This window comes from Mastigoproctus giganteus, chromosome 6 (genome assembly GCF_048544385.1).
Source record: "Mastigoproctus giganteus isolate SK-2022 chromosome 6, ASM4854438v1, whole genome shotgun sequence".
Taxonomy (NCBI): domain Eukaryota; kingdom Metazoa; phylum Arthropoda; class Arachnida; order Uropygi; family Thelyphonidae; genus Mastigoproctus; species Mastigoproctus giganteus.
The window spans coordinates 102,363,567-102,375,872 of record NC_143580.1 but is presented as its reverse complement, the minus strand read 5'-3'; the positions used below and the strand labels follow the sequence as shown (position 1 = coordinate 102,375,872).

The window sequence follows — 12,306 nt, the reverse complement described above, 5'->3', positions numbered from 1 at the left end:
TTTATGGAGTTAATTCATATATATTCCATTTTTATGCAGTCAGCCTATAGTAAGTCAACTCAAAAATTTCAGTCCTGACTGAATAAAAATGAATACATATATATGGGAATTTGCCCTCATTCTCCTGGAATAATCATTATTATAAACTTTTTACCACCAGTTGCAACAGTCACCACTGCATAACGTTGACCATTCACTGGATGTTTTTTATTGCTTAATAACGTACAACCAGGGCATACCTGATAAATACAGATTATTGAGATAAAACGTCATTTCGGCTTTTCTGCCAAAAACATGTTGGATAAACAGTGAAATCAATAATTTTATCATACAGGACAAAAAAAAAAAAAAAAAAAAAAAAACAACAACAACACTCTCATCTTATTATCGGATTATATGATTATCGGATCCTTATCAACTCATGTGTATTATGCCCATAAACTGTGTATGGGTTCTCCGGCAGATTTACCAGGTTTGCTGGACGAAGCAGTTCCGAGTTTCTGGATGGAAAGAACCTTGCTGTCCTCGCCTCAGATCGACTAACTCAGCTATATAGTATAGTGAAAAAAGCCTATAAAGTTCCTCTCGTAATTTACTATTTCAAACCAGAGCCTTTTTCCGCTGGTGTGGGGAGTATGGTGACTGTGTCATAATGACACAACGCCACAACCCCCACACCGAGCGGAAAAAGGACATGTTAAAGGACATGGTTACGGTGATGACATGTTTATCGTAAATTATATTCGGTTTTTGTTATTTATTGTAATCGGGAGACCAAGTCAAGACTTTCAAAACTTTGCCATGTACGTATAATAGTGACAACATCATCATCTCCATCCGCAGAATAAGGCACCTCTCGCAGCTTTATCAGGGTAATCCTTAATTGATGTAACCTTGTCTAGAAATAAAAGTAGCACCGTTGATGTGCATAGGAGTAGTAGACTCCTTTTTGCGGAAAATAAGACAACAGTGAGTATTAAAATAAATGAAGTTAAATAAGTTTTCTATAATTCACATATCATACAGATAAAGTAAAAGAGAGTTTCTGTGATGACTGTGTCAAGATCAAAAATGTATTACTCAGCGATAAGATATCACTGATATCACATTCTAGAATTTGTCATGGTAGAGATGACCCTAGTCAGTCCCTTAGTCCGTTATTAATCTCTAATATTGAAGTTAAATTCTAAGAAACTTCTTATGGTGATCATGCCCATTTTAGTAATGCAATACTCAGAAATAAGATGTCATATGCATTTGTTATTAAGGTTGGGATGACTCTAGTTAGTCTTTCAATTCTCTGTTTAAATTCTAAGAAGTTTTCATGACTATTCAAACTGATCTGTGAATTGTAGTGTTTCGCACAAGTGCAATATAGTTCAGGTGCATTCGCATTTCAAGGAGCCATATAATGTCCTGCAATATCATAAAGGTTAACCGCACATCTCAATCTCTATAATTCATATATCAAACCATATAAAAGCCGCCACAGATTCATGTATACGTTAATTACAATAGACTGAGCCATATAACAGGTTATCGCAGTGCCAGGAAGCTCACTACGCCTTATTATATCATCATCTCAATTCGCAGAATAAGGCACCTCTCGGAGCTTCATCAGGGTAATCCTTAATGGATGTGATCTCGTCTAGAAATAAAAGTCGCACCGTTGATGTGCATAGGAGTAAAGTGTAAAGTGTGTTTAGGGTCCAACGGCACAAGGGGTTTCCCCCCATCTCCGTGTAGTCTACTTTGTCGTGTGTTACAGAACACTGTAAAGGCCAGAGATTTAAAAGTGTATGGATATTGTTGGATGTAGTGTCGTATACCGTTGTTCATCTTGCCATTTAGCCGCTGGACCCCTACTGAGGCCCAACGTTACCTACACTTAGCCCCGTGGAGGCAAGCCAGGTACACCAGTATTTATAAATATACTCTGGCAGGTCCTGCCACCTAATTTCCTGGGATTTCAGTGGCTAGGACCAAAAAAAAAAAAAAAAAGGTGCGCTAGAGGTTGGGTCAGGCCAAAGGAGTTTTATGGTATACAGTGTGTAATTAAGAATTTTGGGTGTAGGGTTAGGATAATTTTGACATGGGATGAACGCTAGTTGGAAAGCTAGAGGGGGGGAGACTGAAGGCTGAGGGGGGAGAGAGACAGAAGTATATGGTCGATAGAGTAGATGACCCCAAAATCAGTGAGGCAGGCCAATGCCTCACCAGAAGGAAAGAGGGAGCGGCGGGGAGGAGACAAGGGGACCTTGACTTCCTCCCCGCCAGGACAGGAGAGAAACAGGGCCGTGCAAGGGAGCATGGGTTCAGGATCGCCACGTGGCATTGGCAGCAATGCTGCGTGAAGTCATAGTTGGCAGAGTCCAGTTTGAGAAGGTCAAATTCGAGTAGTGCAATCTTGGGACAAACAAGTCCCGTCCAGGTGGTGAAGTCATTTCAGTAGTGAGCTGCATGAAGATATATTTGCTAGAGTCAATCCGAGTAGCGTCAATCCTGGGACAAAGAAGTCCCGTCCAGATAGTGGAGTCATTTCAGTGGTGAGTCAACTTGGTGGGGGCGGAGCCGGCGCGGCAGTCATGGAAGATCGGGGTTATATTGAGGCTGCATTGTAAAGGCACAATTTTTGTGCAGGTTGAAAGTCTTCACGGGGATTGCAGTATGCTGAAGCAAGTAGTGATCTTGAAACATGGCTGATTAGGCCGTTTCATTGTCTGGTTGGGTCTGATTCCGAGGTTCTGGTAGGTTTTCCGCCTCATGAAGAGGCCCTGAGCAAAGTTCGAAAAGGCTGTATAGGTATGGTGGTCTTTCAGGAGATGTTGCTCCTGGTCTCTCGGGATGAAATGAATTTGTGTGACGAGAGAAGATCTGAGGTCATCATATAGTAGGCAGTCATGCATCAAGTGGTCCCAGGTCTCCTGGGCACCACAGGTGCAAAGGGAGTTGTCGGAAAGTCCAAGAAGGTTCAGTTTGCTGCGAAACGCACCATGCCCTGTTAGGAGGTACATGGTTAGAAGGCCTGGGGAGCCCAGGATAGTGATTTGGGATATACTTTGCATATATCCGGTATAAATTTGCGGGTGATGGCCCGTTTTGTGGATTCAGACCATCTAGCTTGCCAGGTCTGTTGTAAGTAGGTTAGGAGTCTGCTTTTTTCACTGGAATAGCTGTTAGCAGGATCCGTGGTAAAATCAATAAAGGTGGTAGACTTTCCTCTTCTGAGCTGATACCGCATCCCCACATGGGCCACCTCAAGGTCTAGGGGCAGTACACCGGCGAGGACCTGTAGAGCGTGCGTGCTGGAGGTGCAACATGCTCTGGTTATCGTAAGGAGAATTGGCCGTTGAATGATGTTCAACTTTCTTCGTCCTACCACAGTGGAGGCTTTGGTGAACCATATGCCAGAACCGTAGGTGATAGCCGGTATGAATATGGCTTTATAGAGTAATGCTAGAGTGCGGTTTTTGAGCCCCCAATCTCGGCGGGTCACCCTGGCAACCAGTGCAATGTAATTTCTTATTTTATTCTGTAGATAGTTGAGATGTGGGAGAAGTGTTAGTTTGCTGTCGATGATAATGCCAAGGAGTTTCAGCTGGGTAACAAGCTTGATGGTTGTGCCATGTATCTTGATTTGAGGCGGCCTCCGCGGATCAAGATAGCCCTTCAGGGGAATGGATTGGGTTTTAGAGGATCAGATGCTCAGATGGTTTTTCCGGACCCACTCTTGCAGTGTAGTAAGAGCTCTGTTGGCAGATACTTCAAGTTGAGCCCTGGAGTCCCCTGCCGGATCAGGGAGAGATCAAGGTCAGCGTATGTCAAGGTCTGGACATTGCCTAAGTCAGTACTGAGAAGCTCGTCGAGTAAAGAGTTCCAGAAAAGAGGGCCCAGGACAGAGCCCTGAGGGCAACCTCAGTGGACACGACGTTGCACACTGGAGCAGGGAGCCTGAACCACAATGCTCCTAGCACTGAGATAGCTGGCAATGCAGTTGTAGAGGTTTCCTGGGAGCTCAGCGCGTCTCAGCCGTCCGAGGACGCAGGCCACCATAAGGTGTTGAACGCCCCAGCAAATCGATCGAGATGACGAGGAGGTACTTCTGGGTGCAGTTCCTGGAAGCATTGGTAATGGGCTCCAGCGGATCGACCGTAGATATGCGCGGCTTGAATCCAAATTGATTTCGTGCTGGTAGCTGTGCAGTATTGCAGTGGTTTTCCAGTCTCCGTCTAAGGAGCTGCTCAAAGACCTTATTCAGCACAGAAAGGAGAGCAATAGGTCTGTACGAATCAGGTCGATCGTGCGGTTTAGTTGGATTTTTGATTATGAGCCGAAAGGACGCATTTTTCCAAACAGTTGGGAACCATCCCTTTAGCAGGCAATGGTTGAAGAGGTTCAGCAGGGTTTCAGGAGCGATTTCGGCAACTTTTTTAATTATTTCGGGCTCGAGCATGTCCAGGCCTGGTGACTTGTTATTTCTCAGTCTCCCAACGGCCATAGAGAGATCCTCGACGGTGAAAGGCTCTTCCACGAGTGTTGAGTTATAGTTGTTATTGTAGAGGCAAAGCTGCTGTTGTTCTGGAGAATTGTTATCTGGTAGCTGTTTGAAAGAGTGATCAAGTATGTTTGAAATTGAATGCTGCCAGGTGGAAGTCACGTGGCCTTGTGGGGTGATTGTGGAGCGAATAACTTCACCTCTTGGCAGTTTATTTGTTGTTACTTTGAACATGACACCCCAGGGGTCAGAGTTATCAACTGTTGATACCAAGTGCTCCCAGGACAGTCTTTTACGCTGACTGATCATCGCGTTGTAGGCGTTTCGAATCTCTCTGTACTCCTGCCGGAGGTATTCAATTTCTCCGGGGGGCCACGATTGCCTGGCCCGTTGGAATGCACGCCTCTTTTGGCTTACTTCGCGTCTGAGGGCCTGAAGCTCCCCTGACCACCAAGGGACCGCCCTAGGGATGGGATTTTTTCGTTTTATTGCTGTATTTGCAGCGTTCGTAATTATGTCCGTGACATTGCGCTGATGGGAGTCTGGATGCTGAACTTGCACATTCTCGGTTTGCAGGCGCAATATCCCATTGATGAGTTTATTTAAACAGGGTATCAGCCAGGAAGTCAGCTTTGTTCAAAGCGTATCTGTGTTGCTTCTGTCTGAGAATTGTGGACTGAGTGATCGATCTGTACATATTGAAAGTTATGGCTCGATAGTCTGAGGTGGACCAGCCCTCCTGCACGGTCCAATCCGACAGAAATCTAGCAAAGGACCTGGTGGAGAGAGTCACGTCAATCGTGGCTTCCCAAAGGGAGCTGGAAAACGTCGGCAGACTGTTGGGCCTATTAATGACTTCCAGCCCACTATTGGTCAGGAACTCCTGCAACAGCTGTCCATTTGCAGCACCTCTACGCCCTGGGGTCTCACTGTGCCAGAGCGCGGAGCGGCAATTTACGTCGGCACAGATGACAGTCTTTGCACCCGCCAGTTCTGTTAAGACATGTTGTAGGTACTGGACTGCAGGTAGGATGTCCTCTCCCGGCCTGCAGTACAGGGAAACGGCATAGAAGTCGCCCAGAGAGAAGATGATGTGGGCGCAACGGCCCATGGAGAGCAGAGATGAGATATCTGCATCACAGTCAAGTGAGGATTCCTCACAGCGATCGCCGCCCAGGATGTCACACCAGGAGCCTGGAAAATTTTGAAGGACAAGGGGTATCCCCTCATTTCGTTTGAATGAGTGTAGGGTTCATGCATTAAGAGAATCGATGTTTTCCTCATCTGCCTTCTGTCGGAGTTGTCCCACAACGGCCTTTGCCTGCTGCTCGTTTATTTGCAGTAATTTTATCTTGTTGCTATTATACTTTTTATACAGTGTCCCCATAATTTATTCTTTGTTGGAGCATGCTCTTGGCCTTGATGTAGACAGGGCATTTATTATCCCGAAGTGGTGGGCATGAGGTAGATTCTGGCTTTTACAGTTAGCACAGATTGGTTCGTTGGCCTTGTTCGGGCAGATTTAATAGCTGTGACTTTATCAGCACAGTGACCGCAGGTCTGTTCTGTCTGGGTGCACGTGTGGGTTGTGTGACCGAAACAACAGCATCTGAAGCATTTTGGGACAGCTATATGCTCCTTTTAGCGGTGGGAGCCCCAATTTATGCACATTCGATTGTGGTGGGTCAGTATATGCCAGGCTGCTGGTGCCAGGCTGTTGGTGCCAGTTCTACAACCCAGTTGAAGGAAGTGCCACTTCTAGACTTCGTTTGGTACTTTGGCTTTATCAGGTTAGCTGGATCCTCTTTTGGGAGTGCATGTTGGAGGTTACGCCTGTACAATTCATCTCGTATGGCGTTGGGGTCCAGGCCCTTGTCGATGTCATAAATTACTATTGAGGGTGCCTTTTTCATTGGGGGCTCAGCTAAAAGGCCCAGGGTGGGTATCTTAGCATTTGTTAATATCATATCAGCGTCGTCCTTAGAGTCAGTTTCTATGATGATGCCTGTATTTTGGGTCTTTCGGATCGATTTTATTTTAGTGTTTCTCAGGTCATTAGTAAGAGAAGCGATTACAGTCTTCTTAATCTCCTCGCTTGTTTGTGGTTCATTGGCTGTGGCCGGCTTGAGAACTACCAGGTGTGGTGTTGCAGTGTCTTTCTTTTTGGTGGCCGTTCCGTTCTCGTATTTGGCTTTGTGTCCCTCAGCGCATCAGCAAAAGTTGGGGCACATTGTAGCATTTGTGTGCCCCTACATTCGATATATGCCTCGAGTTTGGCCTCATTCCTCTCAGAAGCAAGGTGAACATTGTGCAGGATGGTTTCAAGCTTTGCCCAGATACCAACAATCTCGCCCCGAAGGATTGAGGTAATGCGGCTGGAAGACTCTTTTAGTTTATTTTCTAGTTCGACTCGTACGGCCAATACCTGGTCATTAACGGTGCCATCTGGTAGAGTTGGGTCGATGTTAGTCGACTCTTTCTGTTTTGTCGTCTTTTCGCGGTTGTCTTGGGATCCCTGGGGCTCTTGGGGCTCACTTTGTGAGCGGGTTTCACTGTCTGATTGGGGAACGACCCGTTTTCTGTGTTTCTTTTTGGATACCGGTGTCAGCCGGACATCCTCAAAATTATCCGGGATTTCAATGTCAGGTTGGTCACTTTTTGTGCTATAAGTGGTTTGTTGAGCGCTCGATGACCGTTCACTGACGTTAGAAATCAATTCAGTGGGATTTGTACTGGGTATATCCATTTTCTCAGATTAGTTGGAAATATCAGTTTATCGGGAATATTCGGATAACTGAGATTATTGCTGCACAGTTAGATAGAGGTTGAGGAATGGCAAAGTTTGGTGCCAACCACAGGTTTCTGGCTAAATTTGAAGCCAGATAGCGCACGGATGTTGATTTGGGCAATCCCCCACTGTCACGTGGGGGGGACGCACAAGCGTAAAGATAGCCTTGGAGAACCTGTGCTACTTTCTTCTAGCATTTTCGCAGAAGCTCATGGTGAAGTCTGTTCGAAAGTAAAAGCTGTCCATGGTAAGTCTATTGCAGAGGGGGGGGGAATCACTAAAATCATGATTGAATTGAAAATTGTTCTCTAACACAGTTTGATGATATTGGGACGTTATTGATTGGGGACGGTGTTTCCACCAGTGAAACCTTAAACTTTACAGTTTAAGGTTTCACACCGTCCCCAATCAATGCGGCAGTCAATGTCACAGTTCAGGGTTTCACTGGTGGAAACACCGTCCCCAATAAATGCAGCAGTCAAGGTGACAGCTGAAGGGGTAGTGAATATCAATTCACTAATCCATGCGCCGCAGGGGAGTGCTACACATTCCTCCAAAGTCAAGTGCAGGGTATTTGTGTGGCAACCACAGTATAATTGGTGCCTCTCTATAGCCCTGCTGTCAGCCGCATGGTGACCAGTACGGTCTGGCAACAAAAGATATAGATAAATAACGCAAATAATCTGCAAAGTTCCCGGTAAATAATCAAAGGTTTCTCACCCTGAGATACACTGTAGTAGTTATACTAAGGAGTCAACTTTTCAAAAACTAGTAGACATTCTTACCACATATTCGTGAACAAAATCCAGGAGGGCGGAAAACGTGCCTCCACACTGGACGGCGGCCAGGTCGTCATCTTGTGCATAGGAGTAAAGCGTAAAGTGTAAAGTGTGTTTAGGGTCAAGCGGCACCAGGGGTTTCCCCCATCTCCGCGTAGTTTACATTGTGGGTGAGCCAGTTGACTGGAAAAGCCAGAGATTTAAAAGTGTATGGAATTTTTATATGTGTGATGCCTTGTACCATTGTTCATCTGGTCATTTAACCGCTGGGCCTCTACTGAGGTCCAACGTTGCCCCACTTACGCCCCGTGGAGGTAGACCAGGAACCCAGTTTCACTCTTTTCACTCTGGCAGGTCTTGCCGCTTAATTTCCTGAGATTTCGGGGGCTAGGACCTTAAAAAAAAAAAAAAGAGAGAGAGAAGAAAGAAACGCGTCGACGTAGGGGTAGAATCGCTTAGTTTTGCTAGGCCAAGTTATGGTCGTACGGTAATTTAGACATGTTAAGTTTTTGGTGTATATGGCTTTCGCTAGAGTATAGGTAGAGGGGAAGGCAAAGGCTGGGTGGAGAAAGACAGAAATATGGGGCCAATAGTATGGGTCCCAGTTTTCAGTGGGGCATGCCCCTGCCCCACCAGAGTAGAGATATAGGATGGAGAGGAGGGGAGGACGAAACGTCCCCTCAAAGGAAGTAGTTATAAAGATGAAGGGGACTAGAGTGCCCTCTTCAGATTGCCATATTTTCTGTTTTCAAGTTTCTTTCCTTATGGGGCAAGCTCCGTCCTTCTGCTTGTGTCCCTCATCTTTAGTTTCAGCCCTTACATTTTCCTGGCTGGTGTCTCAATAGTGGTAGGCCGACCGGGCTAGCCAGGTGGGTAAAGTACCTGCGCAACCCAAAGGTCGCGGGTTCGAATCCCGCCTCGGGCTTGGATCAAAGTACTGCAAAAACCTTCGGAGGTGAATTATGGCCACAGAAGTCGATGCGCCAACAACTACAAAAAAAAAAAAAGTGGTACTTGATGTCAGTCATTGTAGATGGTGATTAATGTCCTTCGCCTGACGAAGAGGTCTTGTGCGAACTGTGATAATGCTCTATATTCATCCTCAGTGTCTATGAAATGGGATTCCACTCCATTTGGTAGGTATCTTATTTTTGTTATAAGTACCCCTCTGAGGTCTTCATATTGTGGACACTCGTTCACTATGTGATTCCAGCTTTCTCTCTCCCTGCACTTACAGTTGGGGTTCTCAGTGAGTCCGAATCCGTGCAGCTTCTCATTGTAGGGTCCGTGTCCTGTTATTAGAGATGTCAAATGGTACCCTGAGAAGTACCAGGTCGGCTGTTTTGGGTAGAGTTTCTAGAAGTCTGGTAGATATCTTCTGGTTATCTCGCCCTTGGTGGTCTCCGTCCATCTTCCTGCCATAATTTTAGCAGGTGGGTCTGTAGTCTAGTTTTTTCTGTTTTTAGGTTGTTCGCTGGGTCAGTTGTGTAGTCCAGATGTGTGGCCGCCACTCCCCTGGACAGCAGGTATAGCGGACCTGTGCGAATTACCTCCAGGTCCAAAGGAAGCGCTCCAATTAGTACCTGCAGTGCTGGGGTACTCACTGTACTACAAACACGCGTCGTAGTTAAGAGTATGGTCCTTTGGATCATGTCCAGAATTCTTCTATTCACTGCCAGTGCAGTTTTTGGGAACCAAATTGCTGAGGCGTAAGTAATTGCTGGGAGAAACGTTGTCTTGTCAGGGTTCTTTTTTTGAGTCCCCAATCTTTCCTAGTAACTCTGGCTACCAGTGCAGAATAGCTCCTGATTTTTTTTTCCTATGTACTTTAGGTGTGGCTGGAACGAGAGCTTTTTGTCCAGGAGAGCTTGTTGATTTATAAACTTAATGGTGACATTGTCAATTTTTATTTCCGGCAGTCGTCGCAATTGCAGGGTTCCTTTAAGCAGGATTGAAGAGGCCTTTATGGGTGAAATTTTGAGCTCGTGTTTTGTGGCCCATATCTATCGAGGCTGTCCGCAGGGCTCTGTGCTTGGCCCTATCCTCTGGTCTATTGTCCTGGACGAGTTCCTGGGCATGGATCTGAAAGGTGTTGAGCCGTTGGCCTTCGCGGATGATCTTGTCCTTTTGGTATGTGCTAACACCAAGATGAACCTGGAGAAAATGGCAAATGGAGCACTGGTAAAACTTCAGAACTGGACAGCCCTGCACAACCTTACCATTTCAGGAGAGAAAACAAAATCCGTACCCCTCAAGGGCAGGCTACAAATCACAAGACCACCTACAATAAAATTAAACTTTACGCCCATAGGGCTACACACTGAAATCAAGCTCCTAGGTATCTTCTTAGACTCGGGGCTTACCTTCCCCCACCACCTAAAGTATCTAGCTAACAAAATTCAAAGGTACAGTGCTATGGTATTGCGGGTCAGCAGGGCAGACTGGGGGCAGAAGCACAAAGCTCTTACTCTCATATACCAAGCAGATTACGTGCCAATTTTGTGTTATGGTGCCTCCTTCTGGTACCGAAAAGCCATCTTAGTAAGAAATAAACGCAAGCTGGATTCAATCCAGAGATTCATGCTCCTTTCAATTTGCAGGACGTGCCCCACCGTTAGCACCCCTGCTCTGCAGGTATTAACTGGATGTCAGCCACTATACTTAGAAGTGGTTAAAAGAGGGCGTTTTTATCACTTAAGGAAGGGAGTTCCAACCCAACTGCTAAATTTTCCACTTGACGCCACAAACGGCACCAGGCAGAAAAGACAACTGACAACCCAACATCTACAAGAGATATGGCAACATGACTGGGACACTACAACAAGCGAGGCCATCACAAAACGATTCCTTCCATCTATAAGTTCAACTCACCCAGAACCTCCACCCTGGTTTTCGCTTGGCGTCCATGTGACGTTTATCATCACCGGCCATGGATCCTTGCAGCAAAAACTGACCGACATGGGAATTGAGAATGATCCACGTTGCCACTGCGGCGAAGAGGAATCCTGGGGGCACCTCATGTATGAGTGCCCCAGCTACGACAACATTAGGCTTAAATTCCTCAACACAATACAGAGAAACCCCCGGAATCAAGAATTCACTCTGCTACTCGAGGAAGATACCTATAAGGCATTAACCACCTATGCGCAGGAAACAAATGCACTTAGGCAAGCTAAGATTGCAGAACTCAGAGCCCAAGAACTAAATCGGACCGGCGTGGGATAATTCTCCATCCCTCCAGAACAACGCAGACATAATCATGCAAACCCTAATAGGGTAGGGTCTATTGCAGGCACCATCCAAGGTGCGGGATGCTGGCACTCCTCGGAGTGCGAGATTTAAAAGTCATCGCAAACCCGAAATGGGTAGGATATATTGCTGGCACCGATCTAGGTGCGGGATTGCTGGCACTGACCACAGTGCGGGATCTACAGGCACTATTGCCTTTGGCAATTACACAGGGGCACCTGTCCCCTGTGACTTTTAAACCCACACCCTTCCCTATACTTCGCTTAAACTAGGGTGGAATTATTCTTCCCTGTCAACCCACCAAAATTCATTCCCCCTCTAATCCTCTCTTTTTCTATGCCCCTCTATCTCCCTCTCTCTCTCTCTCTCTCTCTTTTTTTTAATCTGTTACCTTAATTACTTATTTTATTTATTTATTTTTTTATTTTTTCTTATAATTTATTTATTTATTTTTATTTTTTTTATCTTTTTATTTATTTCTTTCTTTCTTTTTCTTATAATTTATTTATTTATTTTTATTTTTTTTATCTTTTTATTTCTTTCTTTCTTTCTTTTTCTTATAATTTATTTATTTATTTTTATTTTTTTTATCTTTTTATTTCTTTCTTTCTTTCTTTTTTTTTTAATTTATTTATATATATTTATATATATATATATATATATTTTTTTTTTTTTTTGGTCTCCATCAGGAAGCTCAGACAACCCTGGCGGAGGCCAGCCAGAATATAATGGGTAACCTGGCTCACCTCCCAGTGGTGGTGGTGGGCAATGTGGGGTTCCCTTAGGGGCCCTGCGGCTAAGCAGCCAGAGATAGAACAACAGAACATAGCACTACTCCGTCACAAACCAGACACCACACTTCTTCTGGCTTTTACAGAGATTCTGTAAACTCTTCACAAAGTACCATGGTGCAGATGTGGGAAACCACCGGTGGCGCCTTCCACAAAACACTATGCCACTATGCTGGAGTTGCTGCAGTGCCTGGTTTGCTTGGG

The 12,306-nt window shown here is 45.4% G+C and overlaps 1 protein-coding gene across 1 annotated transcript in view; it reads right to left on the bottom strand.

The window, feature by feature from the left end:
• LOC150084481 (protein O-mannosyl-transferase Tmtc3-like) overlaps window positions 1-12,306 on the bottom strand; it is a 775,447-nt gene that overhangs the window by 324,930 nt on the left and 438,211 nt on the right. The gene's annotated exons all lie outside the window — the stretch shown is intronic.